The 21,016-nt window shown below is 33.4% G+C and overlaps 1 protein-coding gene across 8 annotated transcripts in view; it reads left to right on the forward strand.

Annotated features, from left to right (window-relative positions):
- Positions 1-21,016, forward strand: part of LOC115209232 (regulating synaptic membrane exocytosis protein 2) — a 238,561-nt gene that overhangs the window by 159,858 nt on the left and 57,687 nt on the right. The window lies entirely within an intron of this gene.

A 21,016-nucleotide genomic window follows, 5' to 3' on the forward strand; every position in this document is an offset into this window, starting at 1 on the left:
GTGTGCGTGTTTGTATTGATATAGAAAGATAGATATATGCACAATATCCACAAGTGCATGCACACACATATAGCTGAAAATGTATATAACTGAATATGTATTTATGATAGTATGTATAAGTGCTATGAATTGGTAGTTATGTATAAGCATCAGTGGAGAGTGGTTGATTTGCAAAACTTTTTAAAGCATTAACTGAGGTTGCCTGGTGTCAAGCTATATAGGTTTTTAAGGAAAACTTTTTCTTTGAATAACATTTGTATTGTGGAAGGGGCATAATTGTATGCATGGCAGACAGTCTTCCACAAAATTTTTTGTCAGCACATTTAGCTACAGATATGAGGGGTTGCTGAAAAGTTCCTGGCTTTGGGTAAAAGAAAATACAGGGAGGATCAGTCAGTTATGATTTTATTCAACATATTCCCTTCTCAGATTCACACACACTTACTGCAGTGTTCCTTCAGTTTTTCTAAGCCCTGTAAAATTAACTCAGAAGGTTGGGTTTCCAACGAGGCCTTACACGATACCCTTAAAGCCAGAAACTTTTCAGCACTCCTTGTATATTGACAAATTTGAATGACAGAAGCCATTTGTGTGTGTGTAAACGTATGTAAATCCTCCCATTGAATCACATACTCATCTGAAACTTCTGGATCCGCTTCTCTGACCCAACAACTGCTCCAATCTTTCTCCACCTCCTCACCTGAAGAAAGATCATAACTTTGCCACCTCTGAGTTAGTAGCTTTATAGCTCCCAGCCATACACAACCAGGCGCTCTTAAATGCACTTGTTAACAATGCAACAATTGTCCTTATATTTGTTTCTTTATTATCCACAAGGGGCTAAACTTAGAGGGGACTAACAAGGACAGGCAAACGAATTAAGTCAATTACATCGACCCCAGTGCATAACTGGTACATAATTTATCGACCCCAAAAGGATGAAAGGCAAAGTCAACCTCGGCAGAATTTGAACTCAGAACGTAACAGCAGACGAAATACGGCTACACATTTTGCCCGGCATGCAAACGGTTCTGCCAGCTCAACGCCTTATATTATTTGTCCTTATATTAACAACACTGTAGCTTTAGTCATTGGAGAGCCATTCCATTTTTATCCTTCAGCTCACCATAAATTTTTCTTCCACTTCACCCACAACAGCTTCTCATTTAATTTCCTTCCCCCTCTCTCTCTTTCTCTCACTTCCTCCTAGTTTTTTTTTTCCTCTCCTTCTACCTGTCTGCATACACATACTTGTTGTTTTGTGTTACCCATCAGTTACAGCCTCAAAGTTTACATCCTCAGACAATATAAAACTCTGCTGTCTTAACCCTGTAGAGGACTCAGTCCAAAATGATGGATACTCTACTCCCCTGTGGCAGTTTCACCTTAATTTTTCTGTGGCTATTTCTAAATGATACTTTTTTGAACCTGTCTACTCTTTAATAACCCTTTAGCATTCAAACTGGCCATATCTGGTCTCAGTATTCTACTTGCTTTATGTTCAAACCAGCCAGATGCAACTTTACACACTTACCCTATAATGTCCTTCTAAAAATAAGCAATCACATCATGAAAATCTCAAAGATACAAAATAATGCATGATTAATTCAAAACAATATGAATAAATAAGCATTGCATTTAACAAAATAATCTGAATGCTAAAGGGTTACTTTCAAATCTAGTAAAAAGAAAATTGTAATTTCATAAATTCTGCTCAGTCTATTCTTAGGACTTAAACTTTCTCCCTGTTGCTAATTATTAATTACAAAAGTTTTAATAACCAAAATTTAGACCCCAAATCTTCTTCTAAACCTCATTGTTTTGATTGATTCTAATAACCTAAATCAACTCATCCTTTTATCTCCATGGAATTTTGAATTAGTACTACTTCAGTTGATAATTAAAGCTGTAAATGATATTTGTGTTCATTGGCCATTTTTCTTGTCATTCCTACATATTCATTTGGTAATATGTATGGTGTTAATACTTTGAGACTAATTTTTTTAACACAACCTTGGCTTTGATTTTGAAAAATAAAATTTAAAATATAGTCTTTTAAAATTATTATGATATTATTTTATTTTCAATATTCTTATTTTTAAAGATCCATTATTATTAAATGTTTCATATAATTTCTGCCTTTTAATATAAAGAAATCATTTAAGACTTCAAATGAAAATATTCATATTCTATTACCATCTACATAGAGATCTCAAAGTGTTAATATTGGCAAAGCTCTGGCACAATACTATGGGAAAATGGTAATGAAAGGCAGTAGTGGCTGAGATACTTAGCTCTATTTACAGCTTCCTGTAACTTGTATTTGCCATTTTTATAAAATGCTGCCTACAGCCATGGACCATCTTTGTTAAAATGTTTTTTAAAAAGTCAGCTGATCAGTTGTTCATCATTTTTTTTACATTTGTTGATCCACTGCTATCTTTCTTTCTGCTGCAATTTTTGTCCTTTCCTCATGGTCATCTTCCTTTTTCTTAGAAAACCCAACTTGATATTGAAGAATGTTTCACAGAAAAAATTAATTTTACTTTACTAATAATATTTCTCACCCCTCTAAGAAACAAGCAAGTCAAATAGCCATATCTATAAAGGACGCAATTGGACATACTTTTAGCAGCAGTTTTCTGTACTTTATGGTCAATCCTATTAAATATGGTAAACCCCAGAGTAGCCTACTACATCAGTTCAACCTAGATTTTCTAACTTGAATTATTTCTGTTCAAACAATGTTTTTATGATATTGTAATTGAAAATATTTATGAAATTTACTTGATTTAGTTTTCGAAGCATAACTTGATAGCAACAGCAATTCACAGTTAGGTATTGAATCCCCTGTAATCCACTTAAAATACATACACAAAACTAGTGAAGCAGTAAATAAATAATTTTGTAACCTTTCCATATTGCTAAAGGTTTCGAAAAGTATAATATATATATATGATATGGCTTTGCTTTAAAGTATTAGGTCCCCTTTTCAAAGACAAATTTTTATTTAAAGTAACATGAACACTAATATTTTAAAACTAGCAATTTCAGACAACATATTTAAATTCTTATATAGACACATAATATATGTTGACATAAATTGGTTGAAAATTACTTGCTGGAGCATTTTGTATCCATTAGCAGAAGTTAAATACACTAGTTTAACCAAATGAAGTATTTTCTTAAAATTTTCTTTAAGCAACCAAGACTTTTCTCTAGTCTTGCAACTTCTTTGGCCATGCTTAAGAAGTCTTTGATACCTAGGAAGTCCCTGCCCCTTTAGATTCTGCAACTAGCTCAGATATTTTTCGATGGTCAGTTAAGAGTGCTTTTTTTTTTTCTCATAATAGCTGAATTACCTTTAGTTTCTGTAAGCCATTTTTGATGTTTAAAAGTCACACCTCCAACAATACTTCATCTATTAGGATTTATTGAATCAGCTCCTCTTTCAAATTGATTTTGTGCCAAGTCAAAAAGAAATCCTTGAATTGACACAAATAGCAGCACCTTTACAGGAGTTAGCTTCATACTTTTATATTCTGAGTTCAAATCAAACTGGGGCTAATATTGCTTTTCATCTCTCCAAGCACAATATAAAAAACTAATCAATGATACAATGGAGTCAATTTAATAAATTACATTTCCATCCCCATAAGAATTAGCTTTTTTATCTTATCAATAGAAATCCTTATTGTTGTTATTAAAGAGGAGATGGATTGCAGAATATGTAGATTCTGACATGAAATGACTTACAATAGTTTATTGCCCATTTTGAAAGAATGAAATTAGTTTTGTAGTAGACATTTCACATAAACCATACTCTAGTACAGGTTTATGGTACTTTCATAATGTAAATTTGTATAAAATATCATGTAGTAGTAGTAGTAGTAGCAGTATTAGTAGCAGTAGTAGTAGTAGTAGTAGTAGTAGTAGTAGTTATCCGCCATCATTTAACATCTGCCTTCCATGTTGGCATGGTTTTTACAGCTGGATGCCCTTCCAAATGCCAACCACTTCTCATAGTTCAAAGTGTGAACTGGATGCTTTTTATGTGGCGCCTGCACCGGCAGGGTCACCAAGTAACTTGCAAGGCAAAGGACCTTTAAGAGAATAGGGGGCATTGGAGGAGGTGATCTTGTGTCAGATGATGAAAGGTTAGAGTGTGACAGAAACAGGTGTCTTGCTATAGAGGAGGTACATGGTTACCCAGCCATAGAGAGAGAGAGAGAGAGTGTGGTAACAAGAACGAGGATAGAAACAGGTGTGCTGATGTAAAGAAGATACTTATTAATCTAGCCAGAGAGGAGAGCAAAAAAAGAAGAGAGAGAGAGAGTGATCAAGAATGAGGGTAGAAATAGGTGAGATACATAGCTATCCAGCCAGAGGGAAGAACAAGGGAAAGAGAGAGAGTGGGAGACAGCAAAAGTGCAGGAGAGAGATGGTGAAGTGCCAGAGTGTAATAATAATAATAATAATGATGATTTCAAATTTTGGCACAAGGCCGGCAATTTGGGGGAGGAGATACATCAATTACATCAGCCCTAGTGTTCAACTATTACTTATTTTATCGATCCCAAAAAGATGAAAGCAAAGTCAACCTTAGCGGAATTTGAACTCAGAACATAAAGCTGGGAAAAATGCTGATTAGTATTTTGTCCAGTATGTTAATGATTCTGCCAGCTTACTGCCTGGTGGTAATAATAATAATAATCCTTCCTACTATGGGCACAAGGCCTGAAATTTATGGGGAGTGGGTAATTCAATCACATCAACCCCAGTACTTGACTGGTGCTAAATTTATTACCCCTGAAACAATGAAAGCAAACTCAACCTCGGCGGAATTTGAACTCAGAACGTAACAGCAGACAAAATACCTATTTCTTTACTACCCACAAGGGGCTAAACACAGAGGGGACAAACAAGGACAGACAAACGGATTAAGTCAATTACATCGACCCCAGTGCATAACTGGTACTTAATTTATCGATCCTGAAAGGATGAAAGGCAAAGTCGACCTCGGCGGAATTTGAACTCAGAACGTAAGAGCAGATGAAATGCGACTACACATTTCGCCCTGCGTGCTAACGATTCTGCCAGCTCGTTGCCTTAAACAGGTGAAATACTGCTAAGCATTTTGCCCAGCTTGCTAATGATTCTGCCAGCTCACCACATTAATAATAATGATAATAATCTTTTCTACTGTAGACACAAGGCCTGAAATTTGGGGGTAGAGGACTAATCAGTTACATTGATCCCAGTGTTTCACTGGTACTTAATTTATTAACCCCAAAAGGATGAAAGGCAAAGTTGACCTCAGCAGAATTTGAACTCAGAGCGTAGCAACAGGTAAAATACTGCTGAGCATTTTGACCAGCATGCTAACGATTCTACCAGCTTGCCACCTTAATAATAATAATAATAATAATAATAATAATAATAATAAATTAATATGAGAGGTATAAAAAATAGCAAAGTACCAGGCCCTGACTATTAAATTACAGAGGCTATGGAAAGTGTGGGTAAAATGTATCCCAGTAGTTAATGGTGCATTGGGAACTATCCATAAAGATCTGAACAGATGGATAGAGGAAATAGGCATAAAACCCAGTTTAGCGCAGCTGTAGTAAACAGTGTTATTAGGGACAGCTAGGACACTTAGGAGGATTCTTGGCATCTAAGGCAACTTGTTGTAGCCTGATGTTAGGATTCTTTCTTTTTCTAACAGTCTAATCTGTTGAATGTATATGATAATAATAGTAATAATGATGGTTTCAAATTTTTGTACAAGGCCAGCAGTTTTAGGGGAAAAGGTAAGATGATGTCATCACCTTGACTGATACTTATTTTATCGATTCCAAAAAGATGAAAAGCAAATTCAACCTCTGCAGAATCTGAACTCAGAACAAAAAGACAGACAAAATGCCGCTAAACTTTTTGTTCGGCATGCTAACAATTCTGCCAACTCACTGCCTTAATAATAATAATAATAATAATAATATTAATAATAATAATAATAATAAAAAGATGGGCTACAGCAAATATTCTGCTTAATACCATAGATTTGCTTGTCACTTGTTTGACCTTAACCAGTTGAGCATGTCCCTTAGTGGTTGATATGTGCATCTCTGATCGCGAGCAGAAGTAGTGGGGGAGCATCATAGCTATGTGTTGAGCGGGATTCTTTGGAGTTTGAATAATTCACCTCTGGAAACACAGGTGGTTCGTTCAACATCGTTAAACAACCCTTATTCAGGGACCTTTTGAGTAGGATGGGTTACTCAAGCAGGAGAAAATTCTAACTGGGCCCCACCTGCAAGGTCATTGCTGTTTATCGTGATATGAGATCACCATGTCACGCACATATAGTTGTGATGCATGTGCCTGGTGTACCCTTATCAGACGGGTAGTCATGATGGGTATACTGGGCTTCATATATTTTACTCCAGTATCACTTTGATGGCATGAACTGCTCTCTCACTCAATAATAATAATAATAGTTATAATAATGATAATCCTTTCTACTAAGGGGCACAAAGCCTGAAATTTTGGAGGAGGGATTAAGTTGATTACATCAACCCCAGTGTTTCACTGGTACTTAATTTGTCAACCCTGAAAGGATGACAATCTTATTAAAGGTCAATGTGTGTGAACAGAAGATAGATATATGTAAATGTACTTGTGCAACTTGTATCAAAATGAATTTTTTTAAAAGAATCCGGCAAGCAGAATGTCTTTATTCTGTATTTCTTGGATGAAGTTTTGCCAACATATTGGCAAAACTTCATCCTACTACAGTAGAGTTAATTAAGTCAAAAATAATAGTTTGGTAGCCTTTAATGCATTTATATAAAATAAATGATATTAAGTTGTTAAATTTAAATACGAGACGCATCTCCTTTACTGAAAAATTACATGGTTTTTGTTATTTTTTAATTAAAATTCTGGCAAGTTTATAAATAAAGTGTTGATTAAAATTTGTAATACCTTTTAACACTAATCTAAAGTAAGAATGAAAAAATACTAGCTACATTATAATAATTACCTGTACAATACAATTAATACCCATGTGAAATCAATAATGACAAATTGTGCTTCAAAAATACTTGTAATTGAGTCCATTAAATCCAATATAATTGAATCACTAAAAATTAATTTGCTTTCATTAGCAAATAATTTTTTAAAAAAAGAGGTGGAAACAATAAGAAATATTTGTAACTGGCCCTTTTTATTTTTTATGTTTTATATTATATTTATTAGCAAAGGTATTTACTAATATTTTGCTTTCAGTCTATTTTCAATAGCATTTTTTTCACCAAGGTTTATTTTCCACTCTAGCCCCTATTTTATTCTTTTCATTTTACATTTATCTTTCATGTGAAAATCAAATCTTTTCTTCTCATTCTATATGCAGTATTTGTTTTGATATTTAATGTTCAGTGCTTAAAGTACTTCTGTATTTATCATCTGTTTAACTGGAAGTAGGACTGTCTATATAAGCAGAGCATACTGCTTTCTGTTGTTGCTGTGCTCTCCTGTTTCGGTGTTATGTACTTGTGCTATATTTTAGCTTTCTGAACCATATATATATATATATATAAACAATTGCAGCATGGAAGGTGTTTATAAGCCATTTAAGAAACACACAAAATCCGTTAGATTCACTTCAACATTTAAATTTAATTTGTCAAAATATTTTCATCGCTTTGAGACCGCAATCTGTTCACTGACAAAATTTCGTGCTGCATCTCTTTTGTCAGTGAACAGATTACGGTCTCAAAGCGACGAAAATATTTTGACAAATTAAATTTAAATGTTGAAGTGAATCTAATGGATTTTGTGTGTTACTTAAATGGCTTATAAACACCTTCCATGCTGCAATTGTTTTCGTTCCAGCACACGATCTCAGACCAAGTCACTCGCTATGCAAGTACATCTCCATATATATATATGTATATTCTTTCTACATTGTTAACGTTTGAGATGAATTCTTTGACAGTATTTATTATAAACTAAAAATGCTTCATGTAGATAAAAGATAACTATCAATGTAATAACCAATAATTCTCTATTTTCTGGAGGTAACAACCAAAACATAATTGTTATTTTAGGGAAGTTATACAATTTAAACATTATTAGTCTTAAATAATTAAAAGTTGTTTATTCGTAGAGAACCACTTTGGCATATGTTTGGGTTAACTACTGTTATCACTGGATATTATTTCAGTTGTAACTATGAATTCATTTTTAAATAAGTTGACTCACCTCTCTTAAGTCTATTTTCTCATAGTATAGTAAGCAGCACTCTGTACCAGAAGCTGTTGCATAGTTAGTCAGTTTGTTCATTGTAGGAGCTAAGATTCTCCTGACTATCTTTAAAGTAGAGGGTTACATTTTTTAGTCCTTATTGGTAGCATAGTATGTTACACAGTAATGTCTATTATGGATCACACAGGCTTACCATAGCTTGAATATTTACCCAATGACGAAGTTTGACATGAACTGGATATATTAATGATTTGCTATTTGTTACTTTTTAGTACATTAAATCTGCAAGTTAATCATAAAAGATTAAATTAACTATGCAAGCTGATATTGCTTTGTACAAAAATTTGAAATCCAAAGACCTCCCAAATCAAAAAGTTTTGAAGTGAGATGTGCTACAAATAGAAAATTCTAGAAAATGTTAGTAAAGTTCTCAGGTGATGTGTAACTGTTGTGTCACACAGTAGGCTGCCAGTGTTGGGAATGACTTCTTCCATTCTGGGTTGGGCTTATCCAGCCTAAGTTGACTCCAGTTTATAGTCAGGTGCTACCATAGTAACACCTTCAGATTGATAATCATGGAACAACTGAACATTCATCATAATTAACTGAATTATTTTAACATCAAATCTGAATTTCACCTCCACATATTTGACTTGCATCATTACTTGTACATGTATGGGTACAAAATTATTTAGAACTTTTATAAATTCACTGTAAGTGGAACCTCAGTTTATGAATGCCTCTCATCACAAATAGGGTAACAAATGGTATATCAAGTAACGAACATAAAAGCTGACAACAACGGTTGGTGACAAGCTAGGATTATCAGCAGGAGAGTGTCAGTTGCTATCTAGCTATCACTTAGAGCACATCCATGACCGAATTCACCATGCATTCTCTTGAATGGTAAAAAGAGTTTCAATTTGCTAACATTTTGGGTGACGAATGGCCTTCAGAAACAAATTAAATTCATAAACCAAAGTTGCACTGTATTAAAACTAGCGTCACATTATATGTATTGTGAAATATCAGCAGATGATGCATGTAGGCTGAGGTCCCAGCCATAGATGTTCCATATGATAATTTCAAAATCTTCAAACATCTAAAATCAGAAACAGCCCTGATTCCAAATATTTCAGATAAAAATTTATCAGTCTGCATCAATTTCAGACATTTGCCAATGCAGAGAAGACCAAGTCTATTCAGTAACGAGAGGTCTCTGTACAAAAAAGCATTTGCTGGGCAACTCATACCAACTTACCAGTAAATACAAAAACAGTTCATCTCGTTCTGTATTTCCTTAATGTTACTCATTGCTCACAATGTGCATTTAACATGAGTTTCTTTTTACCCTTTCATGTTGATGTATGCTTGAGAGCAGTAGAATATTTTTGATTATTGCTGTTGATTGAATCATTTCTCACCTAATTCAAACTTGTTAAAAATTTAGTAACATATTTCAAAATGTTGATATTCTAAACTAATAATTGTGATGATGATATAATAAATGAAATTATATTTTATTACCATAAAAACAATAAAAGCCATTAAATATTTATCACACACATGAAAGCATTGTGTGTATGTGAGTACTTAAACTCAATGTATTTCAACTTTCATTTTTTTTTTCTATATGTAAAAAGTCAAAGCAAGAGTAATTTAGATTCTACAACAGAGCAAAACATAAATTGTGATTATTCATTTTCTATCAATTTTTGGAGAGTTAACTATGAAAATATATTTGTCATTCAATTAACACTATTGCTAAAAAAATCTAATTAATCATTGTAGCTGAAGTTAAAATATCATATGATTATTGTAGCTAAGTTAAGGGGTTAAGTGAGAAATAGAACATTGGACTTTTATTGTTTTTCATCCCTCTAATTCTAATTCCAAACCTTACTAGAGTTAGTATTGCTTTTCACCATCCTGGAATGGGTAAAATAAATTAGATCCATCCATCCATTTTCTCAACCCACTGTTCTTGGGATGGTTGTGTGGGTAAAGTTACCAGATACTTCTTCCATAGCATCCTATCAGAAGTAAGCCTAATTATTTTTCTGGATGGATTCCCAAGCATGACCAAATGAGACTATGGATATTATCCAACTATCCCATTCATGGTCTACCCCTATGTTTCTAGCTGGTTGGCTCAATTTGAAGAATCCACTTTGCAATTCTTTCTTGCAATATTCTATCACATGTCCATAATACCAGAACTGTGACCTCTCAATGTAGAGAAGTTTGACCTGGAGAGATTACTTAGTCTCTCAGCAATGCACCCTGTTGAGTAATGTTACTCTATAAATAGATGTTAGTTCAAATTTGTGACCATAGGTGCAGGAGTGGCTGTGTGGTAAGTAGCTTGCTTACCAACCACATGGTTCTGGGTTCAGTCCCACTGTGTGGCACCTTGAGCAAGTGTCTTCTACTATAGCCTTGGGCCAACCAAAGCCTTGTGAGTGGATTTTGTACATGGAAACTGAAAGAAGCCCGTCGTATATACGTATATGTATATATGTGTGTGTGTCTGTGTTTGTCCCCACAACATCGCTTGACAACCGATGCTGGTGTGTTTACGTCCCCGTAACTTAGCGGTTCAGCAAAAGAGATCAATAGAATAAGCATTAGGCTTACAAAGACTAAGTCCTGGGAACGATTTGCACTAAAGGCAGTGCTCCAGTATGGCTGCAGTCAAATGACTGAAACAAGTAAAAAGAGTATATAATTACAGTCATCTCCAGAATTATTTTCTACATCATAAATATCTGCTACTGTTGCTACTACTGTTACCATTTTTGATAATTAATTTATTGGTTTACATTTGTCATAAGCTATAAATTATATATGTCTGCTTTATAATTTCCTTTTTTTAAGTTACAATATAAGAAACTTTGATTTTAAATTATTTTAGTTTATAAACAGTAAGAATATATTATTTTGCTGTGGTCATACAAGTACCATTTAAAATTATTAATTCATTAATCATATAATTTGAATATATCAAAGAAATTCATTAGCCATACAAAATCTGTACATGTGTGTGTATGTGTAATGTATATATGAATGTGTGTATATGTACATGTGTGTGTATAAATGCATATATATGTATGCATGCAGGTGTGCGTGTATGTGGGTATATATATATATATATATATATATATATATATATAATATGTATGTGTATATATGTCATACATATCATTATCATCATCATTTTACATCTGCTTTTTACCATGCTTGCATAGGTTAGATTCTTTATCAAAATTGGTGACATTCATACAGAGAACACCTGAAAAACAAGCCAATGATCTGAATAGGTTTTTCTGGGTTACCACTATCAGGCAGGTTGTGCTAAGCAAAAAGAGTAAAGAATTTCACGTACTGTCTAGCACTTATTATTCAGAGTCTCTGCTCCACCCTTCCTGAGCAGGGTCTTTGCTTTTCTAGTACATTCCATTTTGGCATGTTTTCTACAGTTAGATGCCTTTCCTATCACTTTTACAGGTGTGTATATATGTGTGTGTGTGTATATATATATGTGTATGTATGTATATATATATATGATTAAGTATGTGTGTTATGTAAGTATATATATATATATGTATGTATGTATATATATATATGAATAAGTATGTGTGTTATGTATGTATATATGTTTACATGTAGGTGTGTGCATACATAGATATAAATGAATCTGTATGTGGTGCATGTACTTTCTCACATGCACATGGGAAAATAATGAATGCTTCGTTTTGCTTGTAGCTTGTCTGATAAATAGGTTTTAATGCTTCAAATGGAAATATACATTCTACTTACAATTTTAAAGTCAAATTACAAAGTGTATGATTTTTTATATTCATGTGCAAAGTTATACATAAACATTGTGTGACCAGTTTATATATTTATATATCTACATATACAAAAGTAGAGACCACACCTTAATATACAAACTTGACCACTCCAAAAATTATACTAAGGAGTTAGTTGTCCCCCTTGCACCTGTTACCTCCCTTGGTCCACTCTCTAGACTCATTCTTATTTTTCAAGCATCAAAAATAGTGAGACCCCTTTGTCACAAGAATTGATTACTTTACAATGTCCCTTGAAAAGCTAATTTAAATAGCAAAAACTGGTTGGATATCACTACATCCATAAAATACATACATATTTTTAAAAATTTCTTTATAAAAAGATATTAAACTATGTGAAACGAAGGCATTTGTCTTCCACTTTTTATATATGTTTTCCACATATTTTCAACTCATAATTTTGCCACGTGGTGTATACTGAATCTCCAGTACTTTTGCTCCTTTGATATATATATATATATATATATATATATATATATGTGGGCACGTAACAAACACCATCCGATCGTGGCCGTTCGCCAGCCTCATCTGGCACCTGTGTCGGTGGCACATAAAAACACCATCCGAAGACCCGGCAAGACTAGTCAGGCCATAACCTGTGGCCTCTACCTGGGACGTAGTCAGTCCACCTGTGCATACCTTCCTTCTTGTGACACTTGTGAAGACCTGTTGAGGCAAGTGAAAATCAAAACAAATCAAAATAGATGAACATCAATGGAATCTGTATCTTTGTGGTACCAGTGCCGGTGGCACGTGGCCCACAAGAAAACCATCCGAACGTGGCCGTAGCCAGTACCGCATCGACTGGCCTCCGTGCTGTGGGCACGTAACAAACACCATCCGATCGTGGCCGTTTGCCAGCCTCATCTGGCACCTGTGTCAGTGGCACATAAAAACATCATCCGAGCGTGGCCGTCTGCCAGCCTCGTCTGGCACCTGTGTCGGTGGCACATAAAAACACCATCCGAGCGTGGCCGTTTGCCAGCCTCGTCTGGCACCTGTGTCGGTGGCACATAAAATCACCCACTACACTCTCGGAGTGGTTGGCGTTAGGAAGGGCATCCAGCTGTAGAAACACTGCCAGATCTGACTGGACTGGTGCAGCTTTCGGGCTCCCCAGACCCCAGTTGAACCGTCCAACCCATGCTAGCATGGAAAGCGGACGTTAAATGATGATGATGATGATATATATATATATATACTGCTAAAATATCTAAATAGATTCACTGATTTATGTTTAAGTCCTGCAATATTTAAGTACAGTTTGTAAACAACTTAAGCAAAATATTAGAATGAGAAAATGTTTAGGAGACCAACAAGTTTATTGTGTGTGTGTGTAGTTGTAATAATGAAGTCAAACCAAATAGTAATATTTTGAAATCATTTAGTATGCATGTTTCAGGTTTGTGTTATATGTAATAGGAAATGTATCCATTGTGTAAACCTTCCTCAGTTAAAGTGTTTCAAAAATACAACTCAGTGCCAGTACTAACTAGTTGGTTTTGACTCCATTTATGTGGATACTCTTACAATGATTTGGAATAGTTTGCTGTTTTTGACTTGTTAAAAACTCTGGTTTTATACACCGCCCTTTAGCATAACACAGAATTCACACACACAAACTTATTTTTAATATAAGCCATACAGTGCTACTGATATTCAAGTCTCATAACAGATATTAAATAGCTAGATTATATATATCACAGACATTATACATACAGAAGACATCTGTTTTGGTCAAGTTCATTATAGAAGTAAAGCATTCCAAGTTATATGTTTTGAAAAATCCTGATACAATTATAAATTATGAGATATAGATGTTAAACACTTACGTAACTTATGAGATTTATTTAAATTAACTAACTGAAAACCTATTATGTTGAACAGCATTATTTCACTATTACCTAATTTTTCTACTTCCTAACATGCTAACATTTTGTTGTGTGGACACCCCCAGACAATGAAGTAGACTAGCCCAATACGTAGATATAGAGGGAGAAGTCTAGAGAACAGGAGAAGAGCAGAGTAGAGTAGTAAAGGCATCCGAACGTGTGACATAACAGTGGCGACGAGGATTTCGTAGCTCACACAGTCACTGTGTAATGTTGCAATATAACAGTGGCAACAAGGATTTCATAGCTCACACAGTCACTGTGTAGTATTGCGATATAACAGTGGCAACAAGGATTTCATAGCTCACACAGCTACTGTGTAGTATTGCGATATAACACATTTAAAATATCATATCTTTTGAATAACTTTTCCCTTATTTTATTTTAATTATATTGTATCTGGTTCAGTGTTGTACTCCAGTTTAGCTTTTCTAAGTTGATTTAAATGGATGTCATATGTCATGCGAGTAACTGCTTTTCTCTATCCCATAATTTATAACTGTGGAGTATTCAAAACATGTAACTAAGAATATTGCTCTTTTGTTTTGGAGCTGATATCCGAAACAAATAAAGGGAAAATTACCATTGCATAAAGCAAGATTATGTATCAACCACCTGGTATCAGAATTTAACCAGCATATATAGCTACTACTCAAAATTGTCAGATGAAAAATAATAAGATGCATAGAGTTACTGTGATAACACATGTGACTTTATATATTATCACAGTGATATATTATTATGTATAATTTATGCAACAGTATATATTATCACAGCAATATGTTATGTATAATTTATATGATAATATATGATGCATAAAGTCACTGTGTCTTATTTCTTATATTTTGTCCTGTTTTGACCTTATAGAAAAAAATTGAAAACATATATCAGACAATGCTCCATGGAAACTATACTGCTCTGATACATACATATATAGATTTATGCTATACATGACATTGATATACATTAAGTTCATATTTAGGCAATCATATCCTTTAAGTTACTACTTTTTGTTCAGTATTTATTAATTTTTTTAATATTTATTTTACATATTTATTTCAGTCTTCTTTTTCTTTTGAAGTGTCTTGTGTATGAAATAATTGTCAGTAGTTTTATGTAAATCAATTTAGTTTTGTCCTTTTTTTTCTTATTTTTAGTATGCCTGGAAAATTGTGGAGAGACTTTACTTTGATGAGAATGAGTTTAATTGATAATTATCACTAAATTAGTTTAATCAAAAATATATATATATTTTTTAACCTGCACTAAATAATGACAAGAAAAACAACTACAATAATAATACTTTCAATCTATAAGCACAAGACTGAAATTTTGCGCAGTGGGGGTCATTTGATAGCACTGATCCCAGTACTAAACTGGTACTTACTTCAGTGAAGATGAAATTTTGGAAGGCAAAATTTGAACTCAGAATATAAAAATGGACAAAATGCTGTTAAATATTTTGTCCAATGTGCTAATGATTTTGCCAGCTTACCACCTTAATAATAATGATGATAATAAACTGTGTGTTATTCTTCTCCCACAGACATCAGTGTTTTCAGTTGCATAGCACCTCACCTGTTAACATCTTCAGACAAGCAAAACCTTGTTGTCCCTTGACGTCTCTGGTTGAGACTTGGATGCAAATCATATTAAAGAAAGTAAAACCAAAAACGTAGCATAATAATAATATGAATGTAGTTGTTAAGGAACAGGAAAATACCAAGACTTAACAAGAGAATGCAAAACACTGTAGAGGGTTTGCAAAAGTAAACCCAGCAGTTATAGATGCCTTATGTACCATTTACCAACAGACTTGACAGTTTCTTTATTGAGTTTAGTGTAACTATGAGATTTGCATTAATACAGAAATCTATTCTATTAGGAACAGCAAGGATTATTCGAAAGGTTTTGGTATTTAAGGAAACTAGTTATGACTTGTGCTTGCCTTTAATTAATAACAGTGATCATCAAAGACATTTTATGATACAAATTAAAAGCAAATACAAACTGAGTTGTACATTAATGTTCCAGTGATGAAAATAAATCAAAAATTGTTGTAGTGTATCTTATTAATATGATTTGGGATCAAATAGAGAGCGATGTGGGAAAATATATCTTAATTCCTACATTTTTACCACTTTAAAACTTTTCAGGTGGTTACTTTATCAAATAAAATTATTTTATGTAATCTTTCTTTAAATATATTTTATTTAACAAAATTATATTTTCATAAGGCTTATTAAAACATTGTTTATTTTCTTAATGTAATCAAAGATTGAATTAAAGTTTAAATAGAAGTCAAACTTTTAAAATTTCTTAAAAGAATGAGTAAAAAAATGTATTGAAATTTAAATAATTATATTTAATGCATTCATAAAATATTTCCTCATCTTCCTTTGTATTGGTGTGTGTGTGTGTGTGTGCAAATATATGCACACATATGCATGGTGCTCTTTTTCTTGAATAAGGTCAAAAAAATATCTGAATTTGCCTTGATTCAAATGAAGTTAATATTCTATGTTACATTGATTCATAACTCTAGAAATCATAAAAGAATATTAGAAACGCATCATATATATATACATATATATAGATATATATATCAAATTTCATGTAGTTATTTGCAGTGACCTTACTGAAACTAATGCTCACTAAAAGAGTGACTCAGAGAGGACATTAATATCCAGGAATATTTGATGCATTATAAACAATTAGTAGAGTTGGAAATGATACATTTAATGTAGTGAGCCAAGAAACTCTAATATACTCTTAGTGAAGAGAAAAATCAAGAGGAACATCTCTAAAATTTTAAATTAATAAAAATAAAATGCTGTAGGAAGTTTGTCTGTAGCAGTATGGTGACAACTCTGAGCTTGTCTCTCCTATGGTTTTCGACCAGAATTAATGATAAAACTAAAAATAGTTATTCTCTCACCATTATCTACTATTGGATCTACCTAAATGTAACTGCTGTATCAGATGTGCTGTAATTTGGAGATCTTTTTTGTGATAAAAATGCGATATGAGGTTGTGGGGATATCTTTTTCTTATTGCACTGGTTGAAATATTTGTTCATTCTTTTCATGGTCAACCATTTAGGTATTACTTTGATTTCTGTTTCTAATAAGGGTTAACTTGGTAAATGCTTTGATCAAAAGCCTCAAAACAAATCGCTATAATTTTACTCATTTACTGGTTTCAACAATCTGGCTATGACAATACTATGGCACCACCATTAAATAATTTAATAATATTTTCTCTATTCGCCACATCAGTGATCAAAATAATTACCATTATCGCCATATGCTCTTATCATCATTAATATTGCATCTCTCGTTACTAAAAGATTTATCATTTTTTCTTTCCCTCCTTCTCTTTCAAAGCCTACTATTTCAAACCATAGGCACAAAGTTGTCTCCATATCATTAACATCAAATGTTTTTTGTCCACAATTAATTTTCACCCATTAGAATCCTTTTAGTTTAAATTAGAAACATTTCTGTTTAGTTTGCATTTTCCTTATTTATCAAGTTACTAAACTGACTTCTAAAACAGCATCCAAATAAAACTCCCTCAAATCATAGTCTGCTAGAAATAGCAGTCTAATAAATCATCCTGACATCAATCTTATTTAAGATCAAGAGCATATCAGGCAATGTAATCCTAAGTATATAAAAATGCCTTTGATCATAGGTTTTCTTGATTAGGACTGGGAATAAACAACAACGAAATAAACTAGTTTGGGATTTTACATTCTGTTTTGTTTTTTGTTGTTGTTTTTTCAATAGTTTTCATGGTTTTCAAATTTCAAATGTTGTTTATTGATGTTTTTATAAATAGTTTTCTCTTTGACAGAAGTAGAAAGAAACTTTAATCAAAAAAATTCTGCTACTGTTTCTTCTTTTACATTTTGTCATTGAACTTGCACAAAAGCTTTTGATACACATCAGAATAAATAGCTCCCCCAACCCAGAAAAATAATATCTTTCAAGTAAATAGTACAAATTCAATAACTGCTTGTTCTTTTAGTATTTTGTTGTCTTAACTATTAAAACCTTCTTAATTTTTCATAACTGATTGTTTAAAGATTATTTCAAACATTTTTAGAGATGTGGGTTTATAAAATTATAATTATCATGAAATTTTGCAATAATAGTAGTTTTACAATTTAGTGTGAAATATTCTTTATAAAAATATCTATTGTCCATAATTTCATAAAATTTCATTAACAATGATTCTGCAAGTGATGTACAACAACACTAACATCTAAATCTATATTTACATAACCTTTCATTATGAAAGACTCAAAAGTTTAGATGCACCTAATTTTCAAAACGTTTTTACAATCAAATAGTGATATTCATTGAGAAGAAAACTTTATTATTTAAAATATAATTAATAGATAATTATACAAAAATAGAACTCTGAAAAAAAAAATGTTCTCATTTCAACAATATTTCAAAGCGGTTCATTTCTCAATGTATTTTAAAATGTAGTAGTCAAATGTTGTTTGTCCCTTCTCGAGCCATGCCTGGCTCATAAGGGCTGGTTTCCTGGTTTCCTTGGTATATAGGTTCCCCACCTGGACAGGACGCCAATCCATCGCAGGTGAGCTGCAAGATGCAGGAGGAAAGAGTGAGAGAAAATTGTGGTGAAAGATTTAGAAGTTCGCCATTACGTTCTGCCAGAGCCGCATGGAGCTTAGGTGTTTTGCTCATAAACACACACATCGCCCAGTCTGAGACTCGAACCCACAAACCCTTGACTGCGAATCCATTGCTCTAACCACTAGGCCATGTGCCTCCACAGTAGTCAAATGGCTTCTCATTTATTTATGTTAGAAATGAGAAAAATCTTCATAAGTCATGATAATTAACCCTTTAAAAACATTAATGCTTGCATTGAATTTGAAGAGAAGGTTAACCTCCATGATATAACATTGGAACATAGGGTTTCACAGCAACTTTAGATTTATAGTGAAATGGCTTGTTTAAGATAAGTGTAGCACATGAAAATTGAAAATAAGATGTAAAACTTTGTTGGATTCACATTGTAAGAAACAGCAAAAAATCTAACCAGATGGCTCCCGAGTAAGAGTTTCTGATTGTTACTACATACAAAGATGTTAAATTTAAAAAAGGTAGTGGGATGTATTGTATATATATCATTTGCATATGTGGTGGGGGGGGGCAGAGTTAGTGGTAATCAACAGAAAGTCATGCATACAGAAAAGGAAAATATTTTGAAAGGTTTCAAAATTGGTTGAAATGTATATTTACAGGGTCCTATTATTAACCTAGTGGTTAGAGCAGCGGACTTGCGGTCGAGGGATCACGGGTTCGAATCTCAGACCAGGCGATGTGTGTGTTTATGAGCGAAACACTTAAGCTCCACGCAGCTCTGGCAGAAGGTAATGGCGAACTTCTGCTGACTCTTTCGCCACAACTTTCTCTCACTCTTTCCTCCTGCATCTTGCAACTCACCTGCGACAAACCGGCATCCCGTCCAGGTGGGGAACCAATACGCAAAGGAAACTGGGAAACCAGCCCTTATGACTCAGGCATGGCTTGAGAAGGAACAAACAAAAACATTATTAATGCAGGCACATGTGGGTCATTTAATAGGGAAACTTTTGATTCTAATACTTTGCAGTGGGCATAATCCATAAGAGAATTTGACTTGAAAGTTTTTTAAGGCATATTTTGTCAGTGTCAATTAGAGCAGTTTTAGTTTTTGCCATATTGCTCGAAAGAGACAGTAAAACTCTTTTGTAAAAAATTGCAAGTTCTGCAAAATAGAAGATAATCTTCTTGCTAGTTGAATCTTCCATCTAATTTCAATCCCTAGTTGTAACTGTTTCCTTTCGTTTATACTTACAAGGTCTTTGAATATTGCAAGTTCCAAGCTCCTTCCTTGAAGTCAGTAGGGTTAGACACTCATTTATGGACATCTTATATTATGTAAAAGTCAGTTCGATGATTATTTATCCCAGTAATGTGAGATAAATTAAATAGCTACTGATTGAGAATTAACAGATAGGATCACATGACTACACAAGATCATTTTTAAACTTTTACACCCGTGAACACTTACTCATGTTCATTTTCATGTTCATCATCATCATCATCATTTAACATCCGTTTTCCATGCTGGCAAGGGTTGGACAGTTTGACCGGGGTCTGGCAAGCCAGGAGGCTGCACCAGGCTCCATTCTGATCCAGCAGTGTTTCTACAGCTGGATGCCCTTCCTAATGCCAACCACACCGTGAGTGTAGTGGGTACTTTTTTACATGCCACCAGCACAGGTGCCAGAGGAGGCTGGCAATGGCCACAATTGGTTGGTGCTTTTTACATGCCACCGGCACATTGTAATATAATATAAAAAAGATTATTTAATTTTTGCATATGTACACTTGTTAAAAATCATTATGTATGTGTATGTGTGTGTGTCTGTCTCTGTGCATGTGTATATGTGTCATGCATATCTTTATGTTTGCAAACATTTATACATTAAAAATAAATAACAAAATCTCTTAATACTTAGTTTGTAAACACTAAAAGAAGACATAATATTAATTCATAAAAATCTATTATTTTCATGAATTATCTTTCATATAATAAGGCATCATACTGTTATTGATGTGAAATAACAGAAAAATATGAAAGATATGATGAGCTTCTCTCTCTCTCTCTCTCTCTCTCCTCTCTCTCTCTCTCTCTCTCTCTCTCACTCTCTCCCTTGTTATGCCCTACATATATATATATATACACATGCATTTTCTCCCTTAACATTCTTACTGTTATATATGATAGAATCCACACTCATTAGTTTCATGTATCATCTAATTTAAATATTTTCAATGAGTCGTCCTACCAGGAACAAACAGTAACATTATATTTCACTGTACAAGGAATTCTTTTATCATTAAAAGATGAAATCTATATTCATTTAATACTTGTAAAAAGAAAATCTGGAAAATT

This window comes from Octopus sinensis, linkage group LG3 (assembly GCF_006345805.1).
Source record: "Octopus sinensis linkage group LG3, ASM634580v1, whole genome shotgun sequence".
NCBI lineage: Eukaryota > Metazoa > Mollusca > Cephalopoda > Octopoda > Octopodidae > Octopus > Octopus sinensis.